We start from the raw sequence: 25655 nt of genomic DNA, 5'->3' as shown, positions 1-25655 counted from the left end.
GAACTTCTCCAGAAAAAACTATATTTGGTCTATAGTGGTTCTGGGGTTGTGTACCCCTTATTCCTTCCTGAGCTCTCTGGAATCTTCTCTGTGTCCCCTGTGTATCTTCACAAATCTCCCTATGGCAGTCCTCAACCTAGCAGGAGGATGCTTGGTTCTGTGTGTTTCTGCCTGTTTATTTTCCTTCCAGAATATCACCTTTAGAGAGAAGTTCCTACCTTTGAGCAGATCTGCATGCCACACACTATTGAAGTTTACAGGTTCCCTACAGTATGCATCTGTTTCCTGTGTAAAGATGTTTCTATTAAAAAAAAGATTTAGGAGTTCAGGAGTTGAATGGAGGTTGGTTTCTGTTCTTTATCAATAATCAGATCCTTCACTGCTTTTATTTTGTATCCTCCCCTAGAGTGTCTATATTTAATTTCCATGGTTTCTCATATTCACCTGTATCTAATCAAGGCACATCTATTTCTGCCCTGAACTGTTACTCAGTCTTTACTACATTGCTATTTTTCCTCTCAAAATAATGTATATAGACACCTGGAGAAATGTGCTAAATTTTCTTGCCCAGAACACTGTATTTTTCAGCTCATCTCCTAGCAGATTTTAAAGGCTGAGAAAAAAATCAAGGTCCAGGTACACTCTGAACCTTCTTCCTTGGGGAATACTAGAGATGATAGCAGCTGAAAAGTCACTATGGATTGCCCAGCTGAGTAGAGCTGGTTCAGGCTCTATATCTGACATAGCAGTTCCCCCCAGGGCTGTTCCCTAACTGCCTTCCTCCTCTAGGTCAGAAAATCTCCATTCTGAGTTTGAACAGACCACAACTCAGGTTGAGAGCCTCCTGCAGACCAAGCAGCTACAGTAGGAGCACTAAGTCTCACAGGCAAGTGAACCATGATTGCATCCCATACCTAGCAAACATGGTAATGGTTGGGGATGGGGGCTCTTGACCTTGGCTTCCAGGGGGAATAGGTCTTGATTTTTTTCTGCCCAGTGGCCTAGCCAAGCTGTTTCTGTTTCTGATTGCCTTTCATTCTCATATAGCAGATCTTCAGAGAACTGAGGAGGCCAAAGAAGCCACAGATGCCTTGAATCCATGACATTCTCTACTCACAGATCAAGACTTCCTCCTCAGAAGACACTCCTTTAGAGCTGTGAACTCACCAGTGAGGAAAATACCAGCTGTCTTCCAGGTGATCCAGGCACAATCACATCTATTGGTCTGCTGACTTAGTCCTCCTAAAGAAAAGAAAGTTTCAAAAATGAGCTTGAGACACAGAAAACCTGATCCAAGAATTAATGAGAACCCTGGCATTCAACAGCAAGAGGCCCCTGTGAAGGGTACTACAACATGGAGGGAAGAGATGTAGTGAGCAAGAATATTTCTGTCAGTTTAATGTGGATGGCTTTGCCAAGCTGACTGAGTTCTCATCCTTCCTTTTGTGGTATGAAATCTGTCATGGAAGATTGGGTTGATGTGATACTTTTCCAGACAGACCACACCCAAAAGCATATTTCCTTCTCCAGTTGAGTGTTGAACCTGACTCCATGTCATGCACCAGTGTTGCTGAAGAGAATGCACCAAAGAGATCTCCACATTCCATCATTATTTATGTTAGTCATTGTTTTCCTATTTAAAATGAGTGAGTATTCTTTGGTTTGCCAGCCTGGCCTGAAGTGACTGTTCCTGAGAAAGAATTTACAGAAGACATCTGAGTCACCTTTGATGTTCTGGGCACTCAGATGCTGCCCATGGACATGTTGGGTCTCCAGAAAACACAGAAGTGTCTGGGAGATTCACATAGTGAACAAGACATTGCAGGATCAGCAGTGTGTGATAATTTATCAAAAGCTTCTCAAGGGTCACAAGGTTTGCTCTAGGAAATATCTCACTCTTAGTGTTAGTGATGGCTTGACCTACAATGCCTGTAGGAGGCCTTGCTATACTAGTTTTGAAGAGGTTTTTTTTTTACATTTGCTTACTGCCTTCCAAGTCCAGCCACAGCCTGTAGGTTTGTGCTGCTATATGTGATGCAAGAGAATGCTTCTGAACTAATTTTTTTGTATAGTGTTTGGTTGGGTTTTGTTTGCTTTGTTTTTTTTTTTGGTTGTTTTTGTTATGGTTTGAGCTTTTGCTATTTATTTTTCTTTCTTTTGTTGTTTTTGTTGTTTTGATATTTGCTAAAGATATTCACTGTTCATGTTAACTGATCTATTTAAGCCCCTATTGAGTAAAATAACTGTATTTTTATTAATAATAAAGTGATTTAGTACTTTTTTGTCTTAGAACCAATTTCTTTGGTCAGGAGTGTTATCTCAATCCAGTAGCCCCAGAAACTCCTGGAACATCAGAACTCTTATGGGCTCAGCTTGCACTATATATTGAGGTCCCTGTCAGCCAGGTCTACACAGGGATATGATGTGGACACCATTTAATTTTGGGAAAAGTACTGATAATGTATCTCTGTGTCCATATATTTAGTTCTCCCTAAAAAATATTATTTTAGATACACATTTCCTGAAATTATCATGAGCATTCAATTAATGAGAATCACAACAGCATTGTTCTAAAGCCTCTCAAGAAATGAAAACATTGATTAAGGGAGCTTTTAATAAATCCATGGCCTACTTGATATCTGGGGTAATGATAATGTCCCTTTCTGGGCTGCTACCAAAGGCCATGTCCTGTCCATGTCCCTGAGGAAGCTATGGGGGTCTGTGTTGATATCCATATCTCCTCTTTCCAGTGAGGGCCTTGCTACAACCTGCAGTCTGGGTCAACACCTATGACCATGTTGGTGTCAAAAGGATATGCTCCCTAAAAGAACAGGTGTGTCTTAGAAGCTTGCGTTGCCAACTAGGACCAAATGGCATCTGGGCTAGGGCTGTTGCTGAGGGTTTTGTCAGGGTCAATGACTCTGTTGCAGCCAGTTTCTGTGTTGATGTTTCAGGCACCTATGGCCATCAAAGTCAGTGCAGATGCCTGGAATCTAGGCCACTACCTGTGCACATGATGCTACTGGTTCCAATCCAATCTGAGTGACCTACACTGCCAACTAGGCCCAAGGTCAAATCCAGGCCTGGGCTGCAGTCTAGGACCATGTCGCAGTCAATGTTGCAAACACAGCCAGGATCTGGGTTCATGTCCATGGCCTATGTTGCCAACAACGGCCACCCAGAAGTAGGTAGGGGTCCAAGCTTCCATCTAGGTCCATGTTAGTGTCCAAGGACTATGCTTCTGCTGTGGGCATACAGATCTGAGTGGCCAATGCTGCCAAGAGGGGCCCTGGTATCCTCTGGGCCTAGATTGCTTACAGAAGATATGTCTGTATCTGTTGCACTGCAACTTCCTCGATCTATGTTGAGGTCAGTGGCCCCTGTTACCTCCAAAATCAGGGTAGCTTAACAAGAATTAACATTACCCTTCACAGGCTGAAGCACTGGGGGAGCTGAACCTGCCCCTTACCAATTGTATCAGTTGGGTGGGTGGTTCCTGTTCATGGACTGAGCAGCACATTAGAGAGTACCTTATAAGTGGTGGTCCAGGTGAGCTGTCTCTGAGGCTGTGAGAGCAAATGAACTGAGTCCACCTCCTCCTTCTGCATTGTGTTGTTCATGGTGAGAGAAAGATGCCTGCCCCACCTAAGAACATGCTACCTACAACTGGAGGGAGAGTTGGATTCTGGGGTGTAAGAATAGAAGAGCTGGGGCAGCCACTCACCAACTGCATTAATTGGGATTGTGGGCATGGCACCTCACCTGGACTAAACAGCAGAGCTTTCTCTTGTGGCCCGAGGGTGAGTAAGTTAGAAGCAAGGGCATGAGAGCAGGAAAACTGGCCTCTCTCCATTCTGCCTGCTGCACAGGGTGTGCTAGGTGTACAAGCTGGAGAGATTGCCTGGGTAGTGAGGTAAGGAAAGGTGGAGGGTTATCCAAACTGCTACCATCCAGGCCAGAACCAGGGCTGAATCAGCCCATCTTAACATCATCTTTGTCTATGAACTGCTAGAGCTAGTGAAAGGCTGGGACATTCCTATCCACAGCTGCAGGATCTGCATGACACAAGGCATCAATAGGATTTCCATGAAGAGTACAGGAGCAGGTCCATCATCTATAGTGTAGAGAAGCCAGAGAGTTCTGGAACACTCACAAGCAAAGATCTCTGGACTAAAGGGTATACTACGTGACTTACTGGTCCTCACTACAGCCTCCTCTCCAAGACTTTTGTATGTTTTTGTTTAATTTCGGGTTTTCAATGTTCATTTTCATTTTGTTTTGTTTTGTGGGGGAGGGTTCAATGGCAGAGCTCATGTGAGTGAATGAGTTGGGGGGATAGTGAGATTTGGATGCATGATATAAACCCAACAGAATCAATAAAACATTTAAAATAAAAAAGAAATTAGGTAAACCAGACCTGTATTCTGTAGACAGACTAAACTCTCCTGCCCACCTGTTCATAAATAACCTGTCAGAGGCTTAATATTAATTACAAACTGTTTGATGTATAGCTCAGGCTTCTTGCTAGTTAGCTCTCTAAACTTAAATGAACCCTTTTCTATTAATCTGTCTTTTGCCACATGGCTGTGGATAGAACTAGAAAATACTATCCTGAGTGAGATATCCCAGGTTTGGAAAGACAAACATGGTATGTTCTCACTCATAAGTATCCACTTATATACTAGTTATAAAGCAAAGGATAACCAGACTACAACCCACAGCTCCAGAGAAGCTAGGAACCCGGGAGGACCCTAAGAGGAATGCATGGATCACCATTGGAAGAGGAAACAGAGGAGATCTGCATGAGTAAACTGGGTTTTGGGGGATGGTACAGGATAGGGGATGAGAGATGAGGACATAGTGAAAAAGGATGGTCAAGCTGAAACAGGGATGGAGTGGGAGAGCAATGAAAGAGATACCTTGATAGAGGGAACATCATTGGGGTAGGGAGAAATCAGTTACTAGGGAAACTCCCAGGAATCTAAATTGATGACTCCAGCTTAGACTATTAGCAACAGTGGAGTGGGGACTGAGCTGTCTTACCCAGGTAACTGACTTACCCAGGCAATCAGATTGGCAAAACCCCTAACTGTCATCATAGTGCCTTCATCCAGTAACTGATGGAAGCAGATGCAGAGATCCACAGTCAAGCACCAGGCCAAGCTCCAGGAGTCCAGTAGAAGAGAGGGCTCAGGGATTCTATGAGCAAGGGGTATCAAGATCATGATAGGGACACCCACAGAGACAAACAAATCAAGCTAGTGGGTACTCATGAACTTTAGACCAAGAGCTATGGAGCCTCCATGGGACTGGACTAGGCCCTCTGCATAAGTGAGACAGCTGGGTAGCTTGATATTCTTAAGAGCTCCCCTGGCAATAGCATCAGGATCCATTTCTTGGTGCATGAGCTGGCTTATTGAAGCCCATTGCCTATCATGAGACACCTTGCACAGCCTTGATGCAGGGAGAGGGGCTTGGATCTGCCTCATCTGAACGTACCAGGCTTTGCTGATTCCCCATGTGAGGCCTTACCTTTTTGCAAGAGGGAATGGGTGGGTTGGGTTGGTGGGGATGTTGGGGGCGTGGGAGGAAAGAAGTGAGGGGGATCTGTGTTTGGTATGTAAAAAGAATAAGAAATTTGATTTTATGTTTGTGGTTTTTCAAGACAGGGTTTCTCTGTGTAGTTTTGGTGCTTGTTCTGGATTGCTCTACAGACCAGGCTGGCGTGAAACTCACAAAGATCTGCATGGCTCTGCCTTATGAGTACTGGGATTAAAGGCATGCCGCACCACCACAGAAAAGAAATTACTTAATAAAGAAAAACAATAAGTTTAAAAAAAAGCAAAAAAAAAAATATCTGTGCAACATATCTGGTTTTTTAAAAAAGTTTTATACCAGGGGTTGGTGGCACATGCTGTTAATCCCAGCACTTGGGAGGCAGAGTCAGGTGGATCTTTGTGAGTTTAAGGTCAGCATAGTCTATAGAGCAAGTTCTAGGACAGCCAAAGCTACAGAAACCCCACCTCAAAAAACAAACAAAACAATGTTCTATAGTTAATTTGTAAAGAGTATATGTCTTATAAAATATTTCTAGATAAATTTTAGGCAAAATTCTAGTAAGAAATAAACATACAATGCTTTAGGAAGGAAAGTTTGATGTCATTGATTTGGATAGCAAATATAGTAATAAATCTACCAAGTGATGTACATGTTTAAGGCAAGAGAATAAAGGAAGGGATATAATATGTTTGAGAGTAGTACATAAACTAGCTACCACCACTATATGCATAAAGGGGAATATGATTATAGTATAAATGAAGTGCAGGAATTTTTAAGTGTTGGATTCAAAACCACTGTCTCATACTAGGGAAGGTTTCCAACACTGGCCATATGAGACTGAAAAGCTTCTGAACAGTAAAGGACACCATCATTGGATAAAGTGGCAGTCTACAGAATGGGAAATATCTATACTAGCTATACAGTTGACCGAAGGCTGCTACCTAGAATATTAAAATTAACTAGCTAACTAACTATCTAGATAAACAAACATCAAGCAAAAGAAAAACTCAGCTGGACAGTGGTGGTACACACCTTTCATTCCAGCATATGGGAGGCAGAGGCAGGCAGATCTCTGTGAGTTCAAAGTCAGCCTCCTCCCAGAGCAAGTTCCTGGATAGCCAGGACTACACAAAGAAACTGTGTCAAAAAAAGTTCCAACAACAACAACAGGCAACCAAATTTAAAAAATGGGGCAAGAAATGTATCCAGAAGGTTTCCTGTGTCCACTTGGCTCCTGCAGCTGCTCAGACCCAAATAAACACACAGATGTTTATACTAATAAAAACTGTTTGGTTCATAATTCATGTGCTTCCATTTGTTTGGCTATTTGTCCCTCTGCTTTTTAAATCTGGTCTCAACAATTCACACTCTTACTGTCCTTAGTGCATGAGCTGGCTGTTTGGAACCTTGGCCTTACACAGGGACACTTTGCTCACCCTGGAAAGAGGGGACTGTATCTGCCTGTACTGAAGCTACCAGGTTTAAATGAATCCCCAGGGGAGTCTTGGCCCTGGAGGAGATGTGAATGGAGGGGAGGGGCTGGGAGGAAGGTGTGGGCGGGGGCAGGAGGGGGGAGTACTGGGGAACCCATGGCTGATGTGTAAAATTAAAACACAAATACAATAAATATAAAAAATAAAATAAAAATGTAAAGAACCCCCCCCCAACACACACACACACACACAAACTGTTTGGCCTAATGGCTCAGACTTCTTGCTAACTATACCTTGCTCTTAAATTAACCCATTTCCATAAATCTATACCTTGCCATGGGTATATGTAGCCCCAATAGTAGACCAAATACAGTTGGTGGCAACACAAATTTGACTGGATGGAATTTAAAGAAAAATGAGGACACAAAATTGAGTAGGCAGGGAAGGAGGATTTGATTAGGGAAGAGCAGTAGGATATGATCAAAATGCATTGTATGAAATTCCCAATGCATTAAATAAATATGCAAACATATACAGATTTCTGAAACATTTAAAGTAAAATTGGAAGAGACAACAACATCCAAGATTCAGTTGTTCTCTTACATACATCTTTAGCTACAGAAATATGTCATCTTTTTTATTTCAGTCACCTGAATTCCTGCTTTGTGGTATGTAAACACTGAATTTTGAGTTTAAAAGATTTAGGCGTATGACTAATAGCAAATTTCTAAATACTTATATTTTAGTTTACATGCATCAAATATTATTTCCACCCTAAGGATGCCCTGCTCCCTCATTACTACTGTTGTTGTTATTATAATTTTGTGTCAGGGACAGAATTCTCATTCATGTTAAAACCATGCATGGTTTAAGGTCTGTTATTTCCATAGTATAAATTATTTGTGTGTGAAGCTGGGAAGGCTATCAAGGGTATTCCTGAGACTAAGAGAACAGGGAGGTGCACAGGCATGTTCAAGGCTGGGTTCTTCTGTCTGGAAACTCTTGACATCACCAGAGAGAGACCTTCCATGTTCTTCATTCTCCTCATCATGACATAAGCCCCAGCTAATAAACAGCCAGCTCATGCACTAAGGAGAGGTCCAGGTCCCACTGCTTGGGTGCCTCCCAAACAGTTCAAGCTATTCTATTGTCTCACTTATTCAGAGGGCATGATCTAGTTGGGAGTTCCACAGCTTTTGATTCATAATTCATGTGTTTCTATTAGTTTGGCTCTTTGTCCCTGTGCTTTTTCCAGTATTGATCACAACAATTCTTGCTCTTACATTCCCTCCTCTTTCTCGACAATTGGACTCCAGGAGCTCCACCTGGGGCCTGGCTGAGGATCTCTGCATCCACTTCCATCAGTTTTTGGATGAGAGTTCTAGGATGACAGTTAGGGTGTTTGGCCATCCAATTACTAGACTAGGTCAGTTTGGGTTTTTGCTCGGCCATTGCCAGTAGTCAACAGTGGAGGTATCATTGTGGATTTCTGGGGACCTCTCTAGCATTTTGCTTCTTCCTATTCTCATGTGGTCTTCATTTATCATGGCCTGTTATTCCTTGTTCTCCCTTTCTGTTCTTGATCCTGCTGGGAACTCCTGCTCCCATAAGCTCTCTACTGAGAGAATCAATCAAACAATTGGACCTTTTGAAACTGAGAATCTTTCATAGAGCAAAGGCTGTGGTCAACAAGACAAAGCCACAGCCTACAGAATGGGAAAAGGTCTTCACCAACTCCACATCTGAAAGAGGGCTGATATCCAGAATATATAAAGAACTCCAGAAATTAGACTTCAAAATGCCCAACAGTCCAATTCAGAAACTAAATAGATAATTCTCAACAGAGGAAGCTCAAATGGCTGAAAGACATTTAAGGAATTTCTCACCATCCTTAATTATCAGGGAAATGCAAATCAAAATGACTCTGAGATACCACCTTACACCTGTCAGAATGGCTAAGATCAAAAACACTCAAGACAGCTTATGCTTGAGAGGATTTGGAGCAAGGGGGAACTCTCCTCCACTGCTGGTGGGAATGCAAGCTTGTATAGCCACTTTGGAAATCAATATGGCGCTTCCTTAGAAAATTGGGAATCCATCTCCCCCAAGACCCAGCTGTAGCACTCTTGGGCATATACCCAAGGAATGCTAAATCATACTACAAGGGCATTTGCTCAGCTATGTTCATATCAGAATTGTTCATAGCCAGAACCTGTAAACAACCTAGATGCCCTTCAAATGAAGAATGGATAAATAAGAGAAATACATATACACAATGGAGAACTACTCAGGAGAGAAAAACAATGACATCATGAGGTTTGCAGGCAAATGGGTGGATCTGGAAGAAATCATCCTGAGTGAGGTAACCAAGACTCACAAAGACTAACATGGTATGTACCACTCATAGTAGGATACTAGATGTAAAACAAATTTGACTAGACTGCTACTCACAACTCCATGGAGGCCACCTAGAAAACAGGACCCTAGGAAAGACACAGGAATCACCCAGTGACAGAGAAATGGATGAGATCTACAGAAACAACTTGAATGTGAGTGGGGGTAATGAATGTCAGGGTTTGAGGGAAAATTATTCTTAAAACCACTACTCCATTAAGGTGTAAAATCTAAAGAAAATGAATCAATTCTAAGATTCATCCAAACTCCCAAAATTTTAAACCAAAATGAGATCAACAACCTAAAAGGACTCATAACAAATAAAAAGTTTCAAACAATGATAAAAAGCTTTCTGACTAAATAAAGTCCAGGCTCAGATGGAGTAACAGCAGAATATCACTACAATTCAAAAGATTTACAGTCAATTCTAATAAAATAAATAAAAAAAACAGACACAGAAGAAGCCCTTTAAAATTGTTTCTGTGAAACCAGTATTACTATTATACTAAAAAGCATGAAAAAATGCAACAAAAATATAATAAGATAATAGAAATACGACAAATAGTAATCTTAGCAAATGAGAAGTGTTTTTACAAGCATGCTCAGAAAGACATCATGGAAACACTCCCACTCACAACAACCTCAAGAAAATGTATCTAGGAACAAACCTAACCAAGAGGCTTTGTTAATGAAAACATTAAGACACTGAAGGAAGAAAATGAGAAAGATGTTAGAACACACAAAGATCTCTCACGGTCAAGGATGGAAAGAATTCATTATTGTGAGAAATGTCTCTTTTACCAAAAGCAATCTAGAGATTCAATGCAATTCCAGTTGAAATTCCAGTGGCATTCCTCACAGAAATGGGTGAGGGGGTCTGAAGACTCATATAGAAGCACAAAAAACTCAGGATAGCAAATACAATCCCAAGTAAAAAGCACAATGCTCAGCTGTCACCATACATGATTCCAAGTGATAGTGCAGAGGTATAGTAAAAAAGCCTGCATGTTACTGTCACAACAGCAAGCTCACAGATAACTGGAATGGAAGAGATAACCTGGTTTTAAGGCCATGTAACTAAAGACACATGTCTTTAAAAAGACATCAAAACTACACATTGATGTAAAATTGGTGTAAAGGTTAATGACTTAACCTGCCACTTTTTGATTGGTTTTGAACCCTGTTCCATAGGTGAGATTTCATACCTGAAACTGTAAATTGAATTGGGCTTAAAAGAAAGAACATTTGAAGTTGTATTATGACAATATGAAAGTCACAGTTAGTAATGGTTTTGTTCATTAGGTGGGATAACTGTGTCTAACTGCCCCTTTCCCTCCTAATGTTCAAGTGAGATGCTTCGAGGCAATGAGCTAGTTGCAGTGGAGATCAGAAACTGGTGTAAGGAAGGTCTGCAAACAAGCCTATCTCTCCTGCTTGTTTTACACCTTCTGAGCAGAGTTTAAGACATAAAATACAGCTGTTTCTTTTCTAGTTGCTGTGACAAAAATATGACAGAAATTAGCTAAGGGAGGAAGGCTGATGGCTGCAGGGAATGTCAGTCAATTACAGAGTGGGGGGCAAACAGGGTAGCTTCGTCTGTGGTAGTGAACTGTTGTTTCTCGTACTGTGGTAGACCAGGAAGCAGACAAACTCAAAACTGGTTCCAGAAGTGGTGATGGCCATTAAGACCCATCACAGGCAACCTTCTTCTGTTAGCTAGGCCATGTCTTAAAGGTCAAACAATCTCCCAAAGTCAGAACCAATTGTTAAAGCATATGAGAACCAAGCCCATGTGTGTTAGTGAAAATTTTTTTCGTCAAAGTGTGTATCAGAGGGCTAGTGAGATGGCTAAGTGAGTAAAAGCACTTGCCAGGAAGACTGACATCCTGATTTTGATACCTGAGACTGTCATGATGGGAGGAAAAAATTGACTCTCAAAAATTAACCTTTGATATCTACACTTCTTCAATGGTGTACATGTACATTGCCTTCCCCCATCTCCCAAATCAATTGAGATCAGGATAGACTTGGACTCCCAAAGACCCATCATATCTCCCGAATAATGAGATTAGCATGCCCAACCTCCTTATTGCTGTTCTTAATACCTACATAGTTCTGGATTTCAGTTGTAAAACTAGCAAGCTGAGGATGCCTGGGACCCAGAAACTTAGCAAGCATCCTGAGACTGGCTACTCATTTCCACATAAAATACATTGGTTTTCAACCTAATCATTTGCATCTCCAGCATTCATTCTAGGAGCTGGAAGGATGCTTCAGCAATTGAGAGCACTTGTTCTTGCAGAGGACATGGGATCGATTCAGAGCACCCACATGGTAACTGACAACCATCTATAAGTCCAGTTCCAGGAGATCTGATATCCTCTCCTGACCTCTGTGGGCAGTGGACACACACATGGTGCACAGACAGAATACAGGTAAAAATTCATCCACATAAAATAAACAAGTCTCAAAAAACACAAGCATGTTGGTCATTTTCATGTTGACTGTAATTCCTCCAGGAGTCTAATTGTTTATTCTCTCTATTTTGATGAGTTCTCCTGACTTGTGTTAAAAGCATGTTTCCTTTCTGAGTTTTATTTCTTTTTTTAAAAAAAATTATAATTAATTTAATTGTACATGTCCGTCATGGATTGCCCTGTCCTACCTTATTCCACACCCCCACTCTCCCCTCAATACACCCCCCATTCCCACCTCCTCCAAGGCAAGGACTTCCCTGGGGATTCAGCTCTGCCTGGTAGATTCAGTTGAGGCAGGTCCAGTCCCCTCCTACCTTTACCTAGGATGAACAAAGTATCCCTGAATAGGCCCTAAGTTCCAAAAGGCCAGCGCATGCACTAAAAACAGTTCCCAGTCTTACTGCCTGGGGTCCTTCTAAATAGCTCATGCTAATTGACTTTCTCACTTGTCCAGAGAGCGTGGACCAGTTCCAAAGGGGCTCCTCAGGTATTGGTTCATAGTTCATGTGTTTCCACCAGTTTGGCTATTTGTCTCTGAGCATTTTCCAATCATTGTCTCAATACTCTTGCTCATATAATCCCTCCTCTTTCTTGCTGATTGGACTCCCAGAGCTCCACCTGGGGCCAGACCATGGATCTCTGCATCTGCTTCCATCAGTCAGTGGATGAGAGTTCTATGGGGTTTTCAGCCATCCTATCACCAGAGTAGATCAGCTCAGGCACTCTCTTGACCATTGCCAGTAGTCTATAGTGGAGGTATCTTTGTGGGTTTCTGGGGACCTCTCTAGCACTTTGCTTCTTCCTATTCCCATGGGGTCTTCATTTATCATGGTCTCTCTTTCCTTGTTCTCCCTGTTTGTTCTTGATCTAGCCGGGATATCCCGCTCCCCTAAGCTCTCTTGCACCCGAACCTGGCCCTTTCCACATGAGCAGAATAAAGGGCTGAGTATTTATTTCTATGGTCTAATATATTTTTCACTTACACCATAGATGGTGACAGGCAAGAGTGTCCCTGGAAGTGAGGGTGTGAAGGAGGGTCAGGATATGTTTGAGGCTGGACTCCTCTTTTTTGACCCCATCTGCAATACTGCAGACATGGGCCACACAGATGCATCTTTCCTCTCCCAAGCAAACAGGTTACTTTTCAAGTTGGTGGGAATTACCTGTAGAGGTGTTGGTTCTTCAGAGGTGTTAGGTGGCGGCTCTCCCTGAGGACAAACATTAACATCTGGACTTCCAAAAATGTTTTCTATTGCTCCTCTTCATCCACTTCTGGCAAGCTTGCTCTGATCAATGTGAATACTGTGATGTAGTTTGGTCAAGAAACAGACACTGTTTATTGTCCACAGAGATATATTCTCTGTCATTTATCTTCATTTCTGGGTCTACATATTTTCTGCAATGGAAAGGGAGAGGATTAACTTTTTTGGTTTGGTTCTTAAATTAAAACTATAGTTTTAGGGTGCATGTTCAAAACTATTTTATTCTTAGTAGTCACAGGGTATTGACATGTAAACAGTAGAACCCAATAATTAACAGTGAAATATTTTCAAATATGCTTATCTATTCACAAATTACTAGGATATCAAGAAGTAAAAAATGGTAACCTAGAATAAGGGAAAGTCATAAACTAAAAATCTTGGCCTTGCTATTGTCATTTGGACTAAAATTGATTCCTTATGTTTTAACAATTTTTAATTTGTATGAGGTGATTATTAATATTAATAGTACCCTTCATCAATCTTTCCCTTCTTCCAAGGTTGGGAAGTAAAAATGCACATTATTTTCCACTATTATTTTCCTTTTATAAATAAACACTGATTGAATTACTAGTGTTATCTATATCATAGTACCTGTGAAACTTGTTTACAGAAAGTCATTTGTTCATTTATTCACATTCAAAATTAAAATGCAGCTTATAATTCATGCACACCTTCATGCTAGGACTCCAGGTTATACACATCAGATATCCTGACCTTAATCAACTCATGGCTTTTAAGTAGCTTTAATATGCATACACATGTATCCAATTAAATGCCTTCTATTGGGCCAAGTACTAGAATATGTACATAAACGACATGCAAGTATATATTATTTTAAAATGTAAAAATCAGAAATCAAAATTTTATGATATGATACTTGAATCTTCATTTCCAGAACTAATGGCAGAGGGAAACACACACTGTTTAACTAGATGAAGAATTTTAAACATACACTTAGGGAAATCATATAAAAACCACCGTGCCACCTCTTGATATTGTAAATTTTAATGAACAGATGACATGTGTCTAAATTTTCACAACAGAAGTAGAAGAGATACTGTCATTTATGATCATAAAATAGGAGTGTCCAAGGGAAGATAAACGTTACCTGCTTTGAAGCTGAAGACAAAGGCACCTGGGAGATTCCCTGAACACTGAATTAATTAGAACATGTCACCCTCATTAGGGGAGTCTATCAGTGCAAGTGACTCATAGGCAAGCCATAGAGACCATCTTGACATTCACCACAACGTATGGGCTCTTGGAGAGAATAACAAAGAGACAATAAATGATAGTTAACCAGGCATCTATAGAAGATGTGCTGGGGATGGAACAAAGGTCTTAGCAAATCTTCAAATTCAAGATGACCACATTCTCTTAATCTGGTGTTGTTGTTGTTTTTCATTTTAATCTGATATTGGCCTTATTTCTATGGTTCCTTGTCACCAAACTAAAGTAAGAAAAAGCCCAAATTCACTCATATGTAACATGGAGTAATATATTGATATGAGTGCAATTGATGGAGATATTCTAGTATAAATGAGAAATAGGAAGACAGTTGTCTAAGTTTCAGAGGGTTAAGACCTGACACACTCAACTACATACCTCTCAGAGTACAATATATATACATCCTTCATTGGAAATATTCTTCTTCAAAATAAATGTTTGCCACAGTTAACAAAAGGCAAGAAATGGAGATGGGAGAATTTTAAAAGCTTCCATGATAACTACAGTTTGCTGTTATTTCACTTCATAGGATGTAACAGGGTTAATTTTCCATCCCCATCATCCATAATGTACTAATTTTGAACCTAATACATTGCACATGCCAGGGAAGTATTCTGTCTCTGAGTTATATTCCTGGTTTGTAACTACATTCATCTGCTACAACTACTACAGGGAAGACATCAAGAGGAGCTTTAACTGTCAATTTAGCCCTAATAAGATTGGCCATGTGAGTAGCTGACAGAATGCTTTGAAGACTAGGCATGCGTATCTGAGACAGAAGAGGCACCCCAGTCCAATAACACACTCTATAAAGTTTAGTCTGAGAAAGGTTGATAGTAAACTCTTATCTATCTGCACAAATGCAAGGAGAAGATGCCATGTTAATCTTCTGCGGCGAGCTCCTCGACCAGCGTGGAAGAACGACCACCACTTGAGGATTCTTCTCAGATCACACTTTATTGGAGCGCCTCTTGATTAAGGGAGAGCGGGAGGTGAGGGGCCCCGAGAACAAAAGAGCAGCTGTTTATATGGGAAACTAAGGGAACGGGTTACTCTGTGATTGGATTCCACCAGAATTCAAGCACGGGGAGCCACGGGATAGGCTTGGGGACACAAGGTCATGATATCAACACTCATGCAGGTGAAGTGTAAATCAGCCACAGAGCTCTGCAATTGCCTTACATGGAGTTATTTATGAACTGGTGATTCAAGGCCAGTGCCATCTCGGAATGGCGGTTGGCGGCTCCTAACAATCTTCCTGGTAGCATTTATCAAAAGAACCAAAGCTATGCTGAGGATTCACATGGAAGTAAGGCATGACTGAACATAGGCTTCTTCCCAATAATGGAAAGATGGACAAGGAGACACATGCCACAAGTTGGTGACTGGTGGTGTAGGATGAATGAAGTCTCAACTGGTTCCAGTGTGTCTACAGGTATTGTATCAGAATTAGTTCAGAATGAGAAAGTGACCAATGAAAGGGATGAACTTAAATGAACCACCTACTTCTCTGACCTTAGAGATCTTAAAAGCTTACATTTGAGAGAAAGAGACTGGAACTTAACAAGGATAATTCCTTCACACATTAACTCTCTGTGAGTCTCAGGTCAGATCTATTCCAGAAGAACTGCAGAAGAATAAAGGCCTCATCTGAAAGAAACCTTTCCTCAATACACTGTGACTTCATCTGTGGTAAAAAAGAGTAGCATCAACCATTCCTCTCCCTTTCAAGCCTTGCAGAGACACACTCTCAGGTTCCATTCACCCAGACAAAAGTGAAGTTTCCACTTAACACTGCTTAGCAGGTGCATCACAGGTATAACTTACCCCATCTCCATCCCCAGGGGTGTCTTAAAATTGCATTTTATGTGATGGGCCACTTCTGCATTGTCATCTAGACGAGAGGTGACATAACTGCTCCAACTCTGACAGTAAGAGATGCTGAGTGATGATCCTGAACACAGGAGCACTCTGCTTGAATGACTGGCATCCCAAGCATTTTCCCATGCCTACCTCATGATCCTGTCCCTACAATTCTCCAGAAACATCTCTCTTCAGTTAGGTGTAATCCAGTCCACCTAATACACTAGAGAGGCTGGAAGGAAGAATGTCAATTGCAGGGGATGGAGAGATCACTCATCCTTTAAGAGGATGTATAGCTCTCCCAGAGGACCCAGAAATCAGCTAACAATCTCCTTGATTCCAGTTTCAGGTGGAATCCATTGCCCTTTCTGGCTTCAGTGCAAACTGCTTGCTTGTGGTGCATAAAAAACAGGCAAAATCCCCATATACATAAACAGAAGTAAATGAAACTCAAAGAAATTCCATGCAAAATGGATAGATATGGCAATAGCACATTAACAAGACCACATCTCAATATGTCTCAGAAGGTTACTGGCCCTGCATTGCCAGTGTCACTGGTGGTGTATTTCAGGAAAAGAAAGGCAGAGAGCTATAGGTTTCCTCATTTATTCTATACTCCTGTAACCAATGGTCTCACTTCCTGAGATGCATTAGAAAACACAGGTGCATTTCTGAAAAATCTCATATGTATGAACATGTGTGTATCTATTTTCCATTTTTCGGAGTACATAGACATGTGAAGGCAAGTGTTTAATATGGATCTTTTCCCATCATGAAGTGGATATTCATGGAGTAGGCCATGTAATTCAAACTCAAGACATCATTCTGGTTTGTAACCCTGTCTGGCTGGGAACTCACAATGTAGCCTAAGCCTCCTAGAACTTGCAGAACTACATCTCTGCCTGTTGAGTTCTATGGTTACAGAAGTGTGACATCACACCCAACTACAAACCGAATTTTAAGAATGAAGAGTTGGAAATTGTCCTTTTATTCATGAAATTATGGAAATTTGACTGAATAGGGGCTTTAAGAAGGCATTTAGTATATTCAGTGTAGAGCCTTACCAAAATATAAAATCAAAGAAAGAACAAAAGAACCAAAAATACCAAAACATCAAAACAAAACAAAGAACATCAAAACCTCAATTCAAGCAAACCTGAAAATAAACCAAAACTATTTTCACTGAGAAGCATTCTCATCATGCATATTAGTGCATGGTCTAACATCCTGTGGCTGGCTTTATACATAAGTTGGAAGGCAACCATGAATTGAAGTAACCTCTTCAAGACAAGTATTGTCATGCCACTTTGGGGCTTTTAGGTTAAGACCTTGCCAAAGTTGATCTTATGCTCTGTTGGCCACTAAAGAATTATGTCTGCCAGCATGTGTCTCAGTGCCGATTCAAGACCAAAAAAACACATGGGAGCATCTGCTACCCAAAGACATAAAAGCTCATGGTGTCATCCTTTCTAAATCATCTCTCAGAACAATTCACTTCACCATCACATGTGCATGAAATTGAGTAACTCCAGTACTGGACTGGAGTGAGAATATGATGCATCTGTTGTGTGGTCTTTCTGGATAGCAGAATGACATCAACACAGTCTCCATTGACATATCTCTCTCCACATATGAAGGGCCGAGGGCTCAGTCAGTTACCAAAAGTTCGTAGCAATAAACTTTCAGAATAACAGTGAGCAGAAACATATTTTCCCTCCATATTGTTGTGGCCCTCACTGGGAACACTTGCTGGTTGATGTCAGTTTTTCTGCATACTTCTTTTTTTTTATCTCAAGCATCTTATGACAGTTAGTGTTCCTGCTGCACCAGCTCTGGGGGCAGGAGGCTCTCATCCTGAGCTGTGGACTGTTCCAGATCATGTAGGAGTTTTTCTGACCTAGAGGAGAAAGTTAGTAAGGGCAAAGTCCTGGTGGGGGTCCACCATTTCACATATCATTCAGTGATATCACAAAAACTCAATTGTACTGGACAGTCAACATTGATCTTTGGCAGCAGTCATTGTATGTACCCCTAATGAACAAGTGTCACAGATTAGCGGGGCCTTGAATTATTTTCTGCCCTTAACTAGTATCAGATGTTGATATGAGTACTGTATGCACTGGGCTCTATGGCAAAGAACAGGACTTTTTCCTACAGTATATAAACAAAAGGAGTAGCATACTAAAGTCATACATAACAGCATAGTAGAGATACAGAGACTGTTCATGATGAGTTCCTCATCAACAACCTCATTTTTTTCCTCGTCCATTTTATGTTTATTATTTTCTAGGAAGGGTAACAATATGCATTTCTGGATGACTTGATATATATTGTAGGAATGCTACAAGAGGCCAGAGATTATCTGTAGGTGCTCTCAAAAGAGTTTAGATTAAAGACATGCACCATCACACACACCTGCCCTTATTTCTGATTTTATTTTATTTTTCTCTCCATGTTGTACAATGCTGTCACTGGTTTGATATAGAAAACCTTAAAATTTCAAGCTGTGTTCCTTCTTGTCTTTTTTAGAGGGATTACATGAGCAAGAGTGGTAGAGATCAGGATGTGGATATCTACAGAAACAACTGAACTAAGCTCAAAAGAACTCAGGAAATTTAGAATGGCAGTTGTGGAATCAGCATGGGACTGGAGCAGACCCTCTGCAAATGGGGGCCAGTTGTATAGCTGGGTGTGTTTGAAGGCCCCTGGCAGTGTGATCTGGATCTATTTCTGGTACATGAGCTATCTTTCTCGATCCCAATACCTATGGTCAGACACCTTGCTCTTGCTTGATAAAGTCGGGAGGGACTTGGTCTTGCCTTAACAGAATTTCAGATATGGTGAGACACACCTTTAAATCCCATCACTTGTGAGGCATAAGCAGGCAGAGCTCTGCAAGTTCGAGGAAAGCCTGCTGAGAACATATTAGAGAGATCAGAAGAGAGGGATGGGACATAATTCTGCAGACCCAAAAAGTATCAGACATATTGTTTGCTGGACAGAAGTTCTTATTGACGGTACCAGCATAATACCCTGAGTTCTGAGCTGGTCTACCCTTGCTTGGAACAGAGTCTTTCAGATAAGCAAAAGCCCACAAATGACAGAGATCCCTAGTACAGGGGACCCAATTGGCTCCATACCCCAACTTCAGCCTGGGTTTATACCTCATCTGGGAGACAGTCAAATGATGCTGCAGCTTTATTGCCAAGTGTTTTTGCTGTGTAACCAGCTCCCTCTGCTTCAGCATGCTCTGAAGTCTCTCTTCCATTCTTTGCTGCTCCTGTTCATTAGAAGATTGTGTCCTTAGTGGAGGGTTGAGTATAGTATAGTCAATCTAATCTCACACAAGTGCAAGCACACACAGAAAATCCCAAGAGCTTGCTGGTCAGTCAATCTCACCAAATGTCAAGCTCATGGGGACATAGAAAGCCTGCTTCAAGTTGATAAGATTGAGACTGAAAAAGAGAAATGCAGTGGTCTCCTCTAGCTGTCATCCACATGCAATATGCATTGGACTCCCACATGCCTCAATTGTACACACACACACACACACACACACACACACACACACACACACACAACCACAGAGAGAGAGACAGAGAAAGGGGTGAGAAAAAAACAATAAAGTGTTAGAGGGGCAGTTATCTTTAAAACAAGCACACCAGCCTTTAAGAGAAGTCCCAAAACTCACCTTTCCATTCCTGGGAACTAAACTAGCCTAGGGGAACATACTCTTGAACTAGTGGAGATGGTTAGAGAATTTTTTACTCTTGAACTCAAATCTGTGTATAGCAATCCTCCCATCCACAATGACATGTAGCTGTGTGATAAGTGATTGACCTGTTTCCCCCTTTTGACTACAGCTTCAAAAGAGCATCAGGGATTGCATGCCAATGACCAAGATTCTCAGAGGAGACTCACTTCCCAGAAATACTAATGCACTAGACACAGAATTAACAATTTTATGTCATGAAGTGGGTGGATTGCTGGGTGGATGGATGAGGAAAGTGATGAGATAGAGCACAGGTGTCTGGAGGGGTAGACTTGGTAAGGTTACCTAAGTAAATGATGCTGGAACTAACTGTGACCCAGCTGCCAGTCCTACCTGCTGTTGCTGGTTCTGGAGGTCACTGGTCTCTTCTTGGTTCTTACTGAGCACCCTCAATTCACCCAAGTGGTGCTTCAGCAGGACCCAAACCTCCAGTAGGTTCTCCTTCTGTTCCCTCAGCATGTCCAACTTTTTTTTCAATTGACTCTGCTCTATCAGAAGCCAGCTTTGCAGATCACTGGAAACATCTTCTGCATAGTAAGACCTTGCCAGCCTCCTCTGGGAACCCCTGACTCCATGCCTCAGCAAACCAACCCTATCCCAGGTTCACAGGAAGATATAAACAAAAACCTTTAACAATTATGAGAGTGGCACTCAAGACCAAAAGCAGAGAACAGTTATTTCCTGCAAGAATCAAACTATTTCTGAAACCCCCCCAAAATATCCCCTCAATGCACCTCAAAAAACAAGAGGAGTACACCACCTGTCCTAATCGGTCCACTGTCATGAGGAAACACCAGCAGGTAATGTGCAAGTACACTTGGGGAAGTAGGAGACCCAGAGAGTGCATAGATCCCATAGCAGTCAGCTCCTACCTGACAACCCTATTGTGATGTCCATTGGTCTTCTAACAAGTGGTTCTCAGTATGTGGGTTGTGATCCCTTTGGGATGTAAGGAGCCTTTCACAAGGGACACATATTAGATGTCCTATGTAGACATTTATATTAAAATTATTAACAGTAGCAAAATAAAATTAAGACAACTCTACAAAATAATTTTATGCTTTGGGGTCATAAAAACAATGCAGGGATGTATTGAAGTGTCACAGCATTAGGAAAGTTGATGACCACTGATCTACAGGCTACTGAGTATGACAATATTGGGCTTGGAAGAGCTAATAGTCACTTTAAACCTTAGCAAAACTGGGTAAAGAAGAATAAGTCTGAAAGCTGCTTGCTAATGCTGCTGGCTAAGAATCAGATCTACAGACCCTGCAGTCCAGAGACAAAGAAAATCAGAGTGGGCCATTGTACAACAGTTGGGGTCCCTGCCAAGACAAACACTTACTAAGGGAAGACTTTGTCCTTGGTCAGCTCACTGAGCTTCTGTGAGGCCTCCATATTCTCATTCTCAAAATTCTGCAGGTCTAACAACCCATACTGGGAAAACTAACTAGGAAGAAGAACTGATTATTTTTATTATTTGGACAATTTTGGGACCAGAAGTTTCTGGATGGCTAGACTACAAAATGTACAAACAAATTGGAGCACTGCTTATTTTATTAAATATTTTTAAATAAGACTTTTCAGGAAAATGATTTCAGTGAATTACTTTAGAATGTGAGGATTAAACTAACAAAGGTGTTGAAAGTGTTGTCAGTAGGAAAAAAGCTGCAGCACAGAAGGTGGAATGGATGCATTCATAAACACCAAGCATGATACAAGAGACATTTCAAAGACAACATCCCAAAAACTGTCACTCATCTCTACTGCTCACATCACCAAACTGTGAAAACCAGAAATGGTCAGGTGACACTGACTGAACTGATCATGGACTGAGTGGATTTGGTGTGTGGGGAAAGCCTGAGGTAGATGGGCGTGCCCTTCTGTTTTAAAATACTGCTGAATGGGCTTAGGATGAGGTCAGTTGAACTCCCAGCTATGAGGTCCCAGTTTCTTCTCTAGCACTGGGGAAAAAAGAAAATTAAAATGCATAAAAGCAAACAGCAGATTCTTTTGCAGATATAAAAATGCTTTCTTTTTTCTTTTACAGCTGTCTCTAACTGACAGTAATATGGTAAGAGCTGGTGAGATGGCTCATTGGTTTGGTAAATGCACTTGCCAGCAGGTTTGAGGACCTAAGCTCCATCACTGGAACTCAGTGTGGGAAGAACTGACTCCTGAAATTTGTCCTTTGACCTCCACATGCACACTCTAGGACATGTGCACTCACACTCATGCATGTGTGCACACACATACACTAAAAATAAGAACAGATTACAGACAGTAACTTATGTACTTTATCCATCATCCCTTTAAAAACTTAAAAAGTTGAGCCAGGCATGGAGGCACAGGCCTTTAATCCCAGTACTTGAGAGGCAGAGGCAGGAAGAGCTCTGTAGGTTCAAAGTCACCTCAGTCTACATAGTAAGTTCCAGGACAGACAGCTACATAGAGAGAGACTCTGTCTCAAAAAACCAAACTACAACCAAACCAAAACCAAGACCACTTAAAAATAAACCTATTAGGTTGGGGATTTAGCTCAGTGGTAGAGTGCTTGCCTAGCAAGCACAAGGCCTTGGGTTCGATCCTCAGCTCAAAAAAAATAAATAAATACATAGATAGATAGATAGATAGATAGATAGATAAGCAAAATAAAATAAAAATAAATAAACCTATTATTGAATATAGCTATTTTACAAGAACTGTCTTCTTAGAGTCAGTGAGATTACATTCATGATCTGTGTAGCAGGGTCTAGGTCAGTGGTCCAGTGATTACATGGTTGGCACACATGGTCCCAGGCTGGATTTCTACCTCTTTAACAAATAAACAAATGAAAACACAACAACCTCCAGCTACAACTATGACTGTACCCTTGAATATGTTACAGAAGTTATGTGTGTTTAACAAAGTGGGATTAGTTGGAGAGATGGTTCAGAAGTTAAGAGTACTGGCTGATCTTCCAGAGGTCAAAGTTCAATTCCCAGCAGCCACAGTGTAGCTCACAACCATCTATAATGGGTTCTAATGTCCCCTTCTGGCATGAAGATGTACATGCAGACAGAGCACTCAGTTCAAAAACCATAAACAAAGTGAAATGAGATATTTTCAAAAAGCTTTGTGGGTTTCTGGGGACTTGCCTCTCTATATATGTAGCATGAACTATCAAAATGGAAACGCTGGATAGGAAACAAAGAACAGGAAAGTTGAAATGTATTTACCTTCTCAGCTGCAGGAAGTCCAGTCCTCCATGATCATCTGCATCTTGGCTCCCAAGATCCAGTGCAGATGTACAGAAAGATCAGAAACAAACCTGCTCTGAGTTTTCTTGCATTCTAGTGAGTCATCAACTCTAGATGCATGAAGTGCAGAATGCACAAGTTAATGGGAAACACTGATATTTTTGATCACATCATTTAGGAAATTGATCTCTGTCAGTTTCATTGGCTGGTCTTCTTCATTGGATCCAGACTTCAAATCACTCACAACAGAGGGTCTGATAAACAAGGGAGGCACCAAAAGTAGGGTGAGAATCAAATCAGAGGGCTTTCCAGCTTCTGGGTTCATCAGATGTAAAGGGACATCTTCAGTGGAGAAGAGCTTAAACAAACTCAGAGCAACTAAAGGCTTCACATTCTCCTATAGGAAGTAGGAAGGAAGGGAGGGAAATGACAGGTTAGTTTCTTAGGGGTTGGTAAAGTTATCTGTTGTGTCATGTGTTGGCTCCACACTGTCCTTAGAAGAAGCAGGTGCACTCTAGGATGAATTTTAGCCTGCAGGGAAGTCAGCCTCTGTCCAACTGACACACTGTAGCTTTGCAAAGGGCTTTTTATGGTACACAATTCACATTTTTAGCAAGTTAATTTCTGCATACCAAAACCTCAGCCTGCCACCTAGCTGCTGTGAACCCACTTTCTAGCTGACAACCTTGGGTCAGCACACACTGTCTCCTCGAGCCAGGGGAAGTCCCTGAGAGGAGTCAGCGCGGGGCTTCGGGAGGTGGCATCTTGGCTCAGGACACTGGTTCAGACACTGCTCGGCCCATCTCACTTTCTCCGCTGCAGTTCAGGGACCCCGTAAGATCTGAAATCCCATCCTGAAGCTTCTTCTCTCCTCGCTCTCTCCCCAACTGTCCCTCATGTGGAACCCTCTGGGACCCGGGACCCCAGTCTCCGCCGCCGGCCGTGTCTTACATTTTCTTAGCTACATCTGTCTCCGGGAACTGCTCCTTCACCATGGTGCCGGCTGCAGGGCGCCCTTCTCCAGGATCCGACTACAGAAACACTGTCGCTGCAGCTTCCCGGCGCTTCTGGATTTAGAGCTCAGAGAGCAGCAGCTGTCCCTTGTCCACCATAGAGCACCGCATGTGCCGCTTCCTCTTCTGCCACAGGGGTCTGTCCAGAGAGGCTTCGCACATGCGCTTTGAGACCTCCCGCTACACCGCCACCTACTGGAGCCTGCATATAATGCAACAGCGCGCGCTAATGGAAAAAAAAAGAAAGAAAATCTCCTTTCTGGTGGGTTTCTCTAAACAACAGTGAATGCTGCACTTTCTTATCTCAAGGCAGATAGATAGATAGATAGATGATAGATAGATAGATAGATAGATAGGATAGATAGATAGATAGATAGATAGATAGATAGATGGATAGATGATAGATAGATAGATGATAGATAATAAATAAATACATCAAATGAAAACACAAAATCAATATTTTGTGAATGAAGAACATAGGATAGGAGACTAAAATCTGCCTGCCAAAGAAAATAGATTGTTACTTCACTAAATCTATTACTGAATATTCTCAGTTGTTTTATATATTTTTTTGTTTTATCTCTTTATTAAGAGTTTTTATTCACTTATATACCATCCACAGATCCCTCCTTTTATTCCTCCTCTTGCTCCATCCCATCCTTCCCGCCATGGAACCCCCCACATTTCCACCTCCAAATAGGTAAGGCCTCCCATGGGGAGTCAACAAAGCCTGGTACATTCAGTTGAAGGAGGTCCAAGCCTTTCCCCCTGCATCAAGGCTGTGCAAGGTGTCCCACCATGGATAATGGGCTCCAAAAAGCCAGTTCACACCAGGGATGGATCCTGATCCTACTGCCAGGAGCCCCATAAGCAGAACAAGCTACACAACCATCTTGCTTGTATAGCGGGCATAATACAGTCCCATGCTGGCCCCACAGCTGTTGGTTTAAAGTTCATATGGACAAAGAAAACCCAGGATAGCTAAAACAATTCTGTACAATAAATCAACCTCTGGAGGCATCACCACCCTGGAACTCAACCTCTACTTTAGAGCTATACTAATAGAAACAGCTTGGTATTAGTATAAAATGGAAATGTAGACCAATGGAGTCAAATTAAAGACCCTGATATAATATGCACACCTATGAGCACCTGATTTTTGACAAAGAAGACAACAATATACAATGGAAAAAAAGAAAGCATCTTCAACAAATGGTTCTGGCATAACTGAATGGCAACATGTAGAAGATTGCAAAGAGATCCATATCTGTCACCATTCACAAGACTCAAGTCCAAGTGGATCAAAGACCTCAATATAAACTCAGTTACACTGAAGCTGATAGAAGAGAAAGTGGGAGGTAGCCTGGAACACATTGGCACAGGAGACCGCTTCCTAAATATAACACCAGTAGCAC

The 25655-nt window shown here is 41.6% G+C and overlaps 1 long non-coding RNA gene across 3 annotated transcripts; it reads right to left on the bottom strand.

Annotated features, from left to right (window-relative positions):
• Positions 1–260: 260 nt before the first annotated feature.
• Positions 261–23631, bottom strand: LOC118576077. Of its 3 annotated transcripts, XR_004943911.1 has the most exons (5): positions 23207–23631; positions 19380–19495; positions 13027–13259; positions 1168–1242; positions 261–301 (listed from the first exon to the last, which is right to left on the bottom strand). It is a non-coding gene; the product is annotated as an uncharacterized LOC118576077 (long non-coding RNA). The 3 variants fall into 3 exon arrangements; XR_004943909.1 differs by lacking the exon at positions 261–301 and having other exon boundaries at positions 1129–1242; XR_004943910.1 differs by lacking the exons at positions 261–301; positions 23207–23631 and adding an exon at positions 20321–20372 and having other exon boundaries at positions 1129–1242.
• Between the last annotated feature and the right edge of the window lie 2024 nt (positions 23632–25655).

The sequence above is a fragment of the Onychomys torridus genome, unplaced genomic scaffold, assembly GCF_903995425.1.
Source record: "Onychomys torridus unplaced genomic scaffold, mOncTor1.1, whole genome shotgun sequence".
Classification (NCBI taxonomy): Eukaryota; Metazoa; Chordata; class Mammalia; order Rodentia; family Cricetidae; genus Onychomys; species Onychomys torridus.
This window is presented reverse-complemented; position numbering and strand designations above follow the sequence as displayed.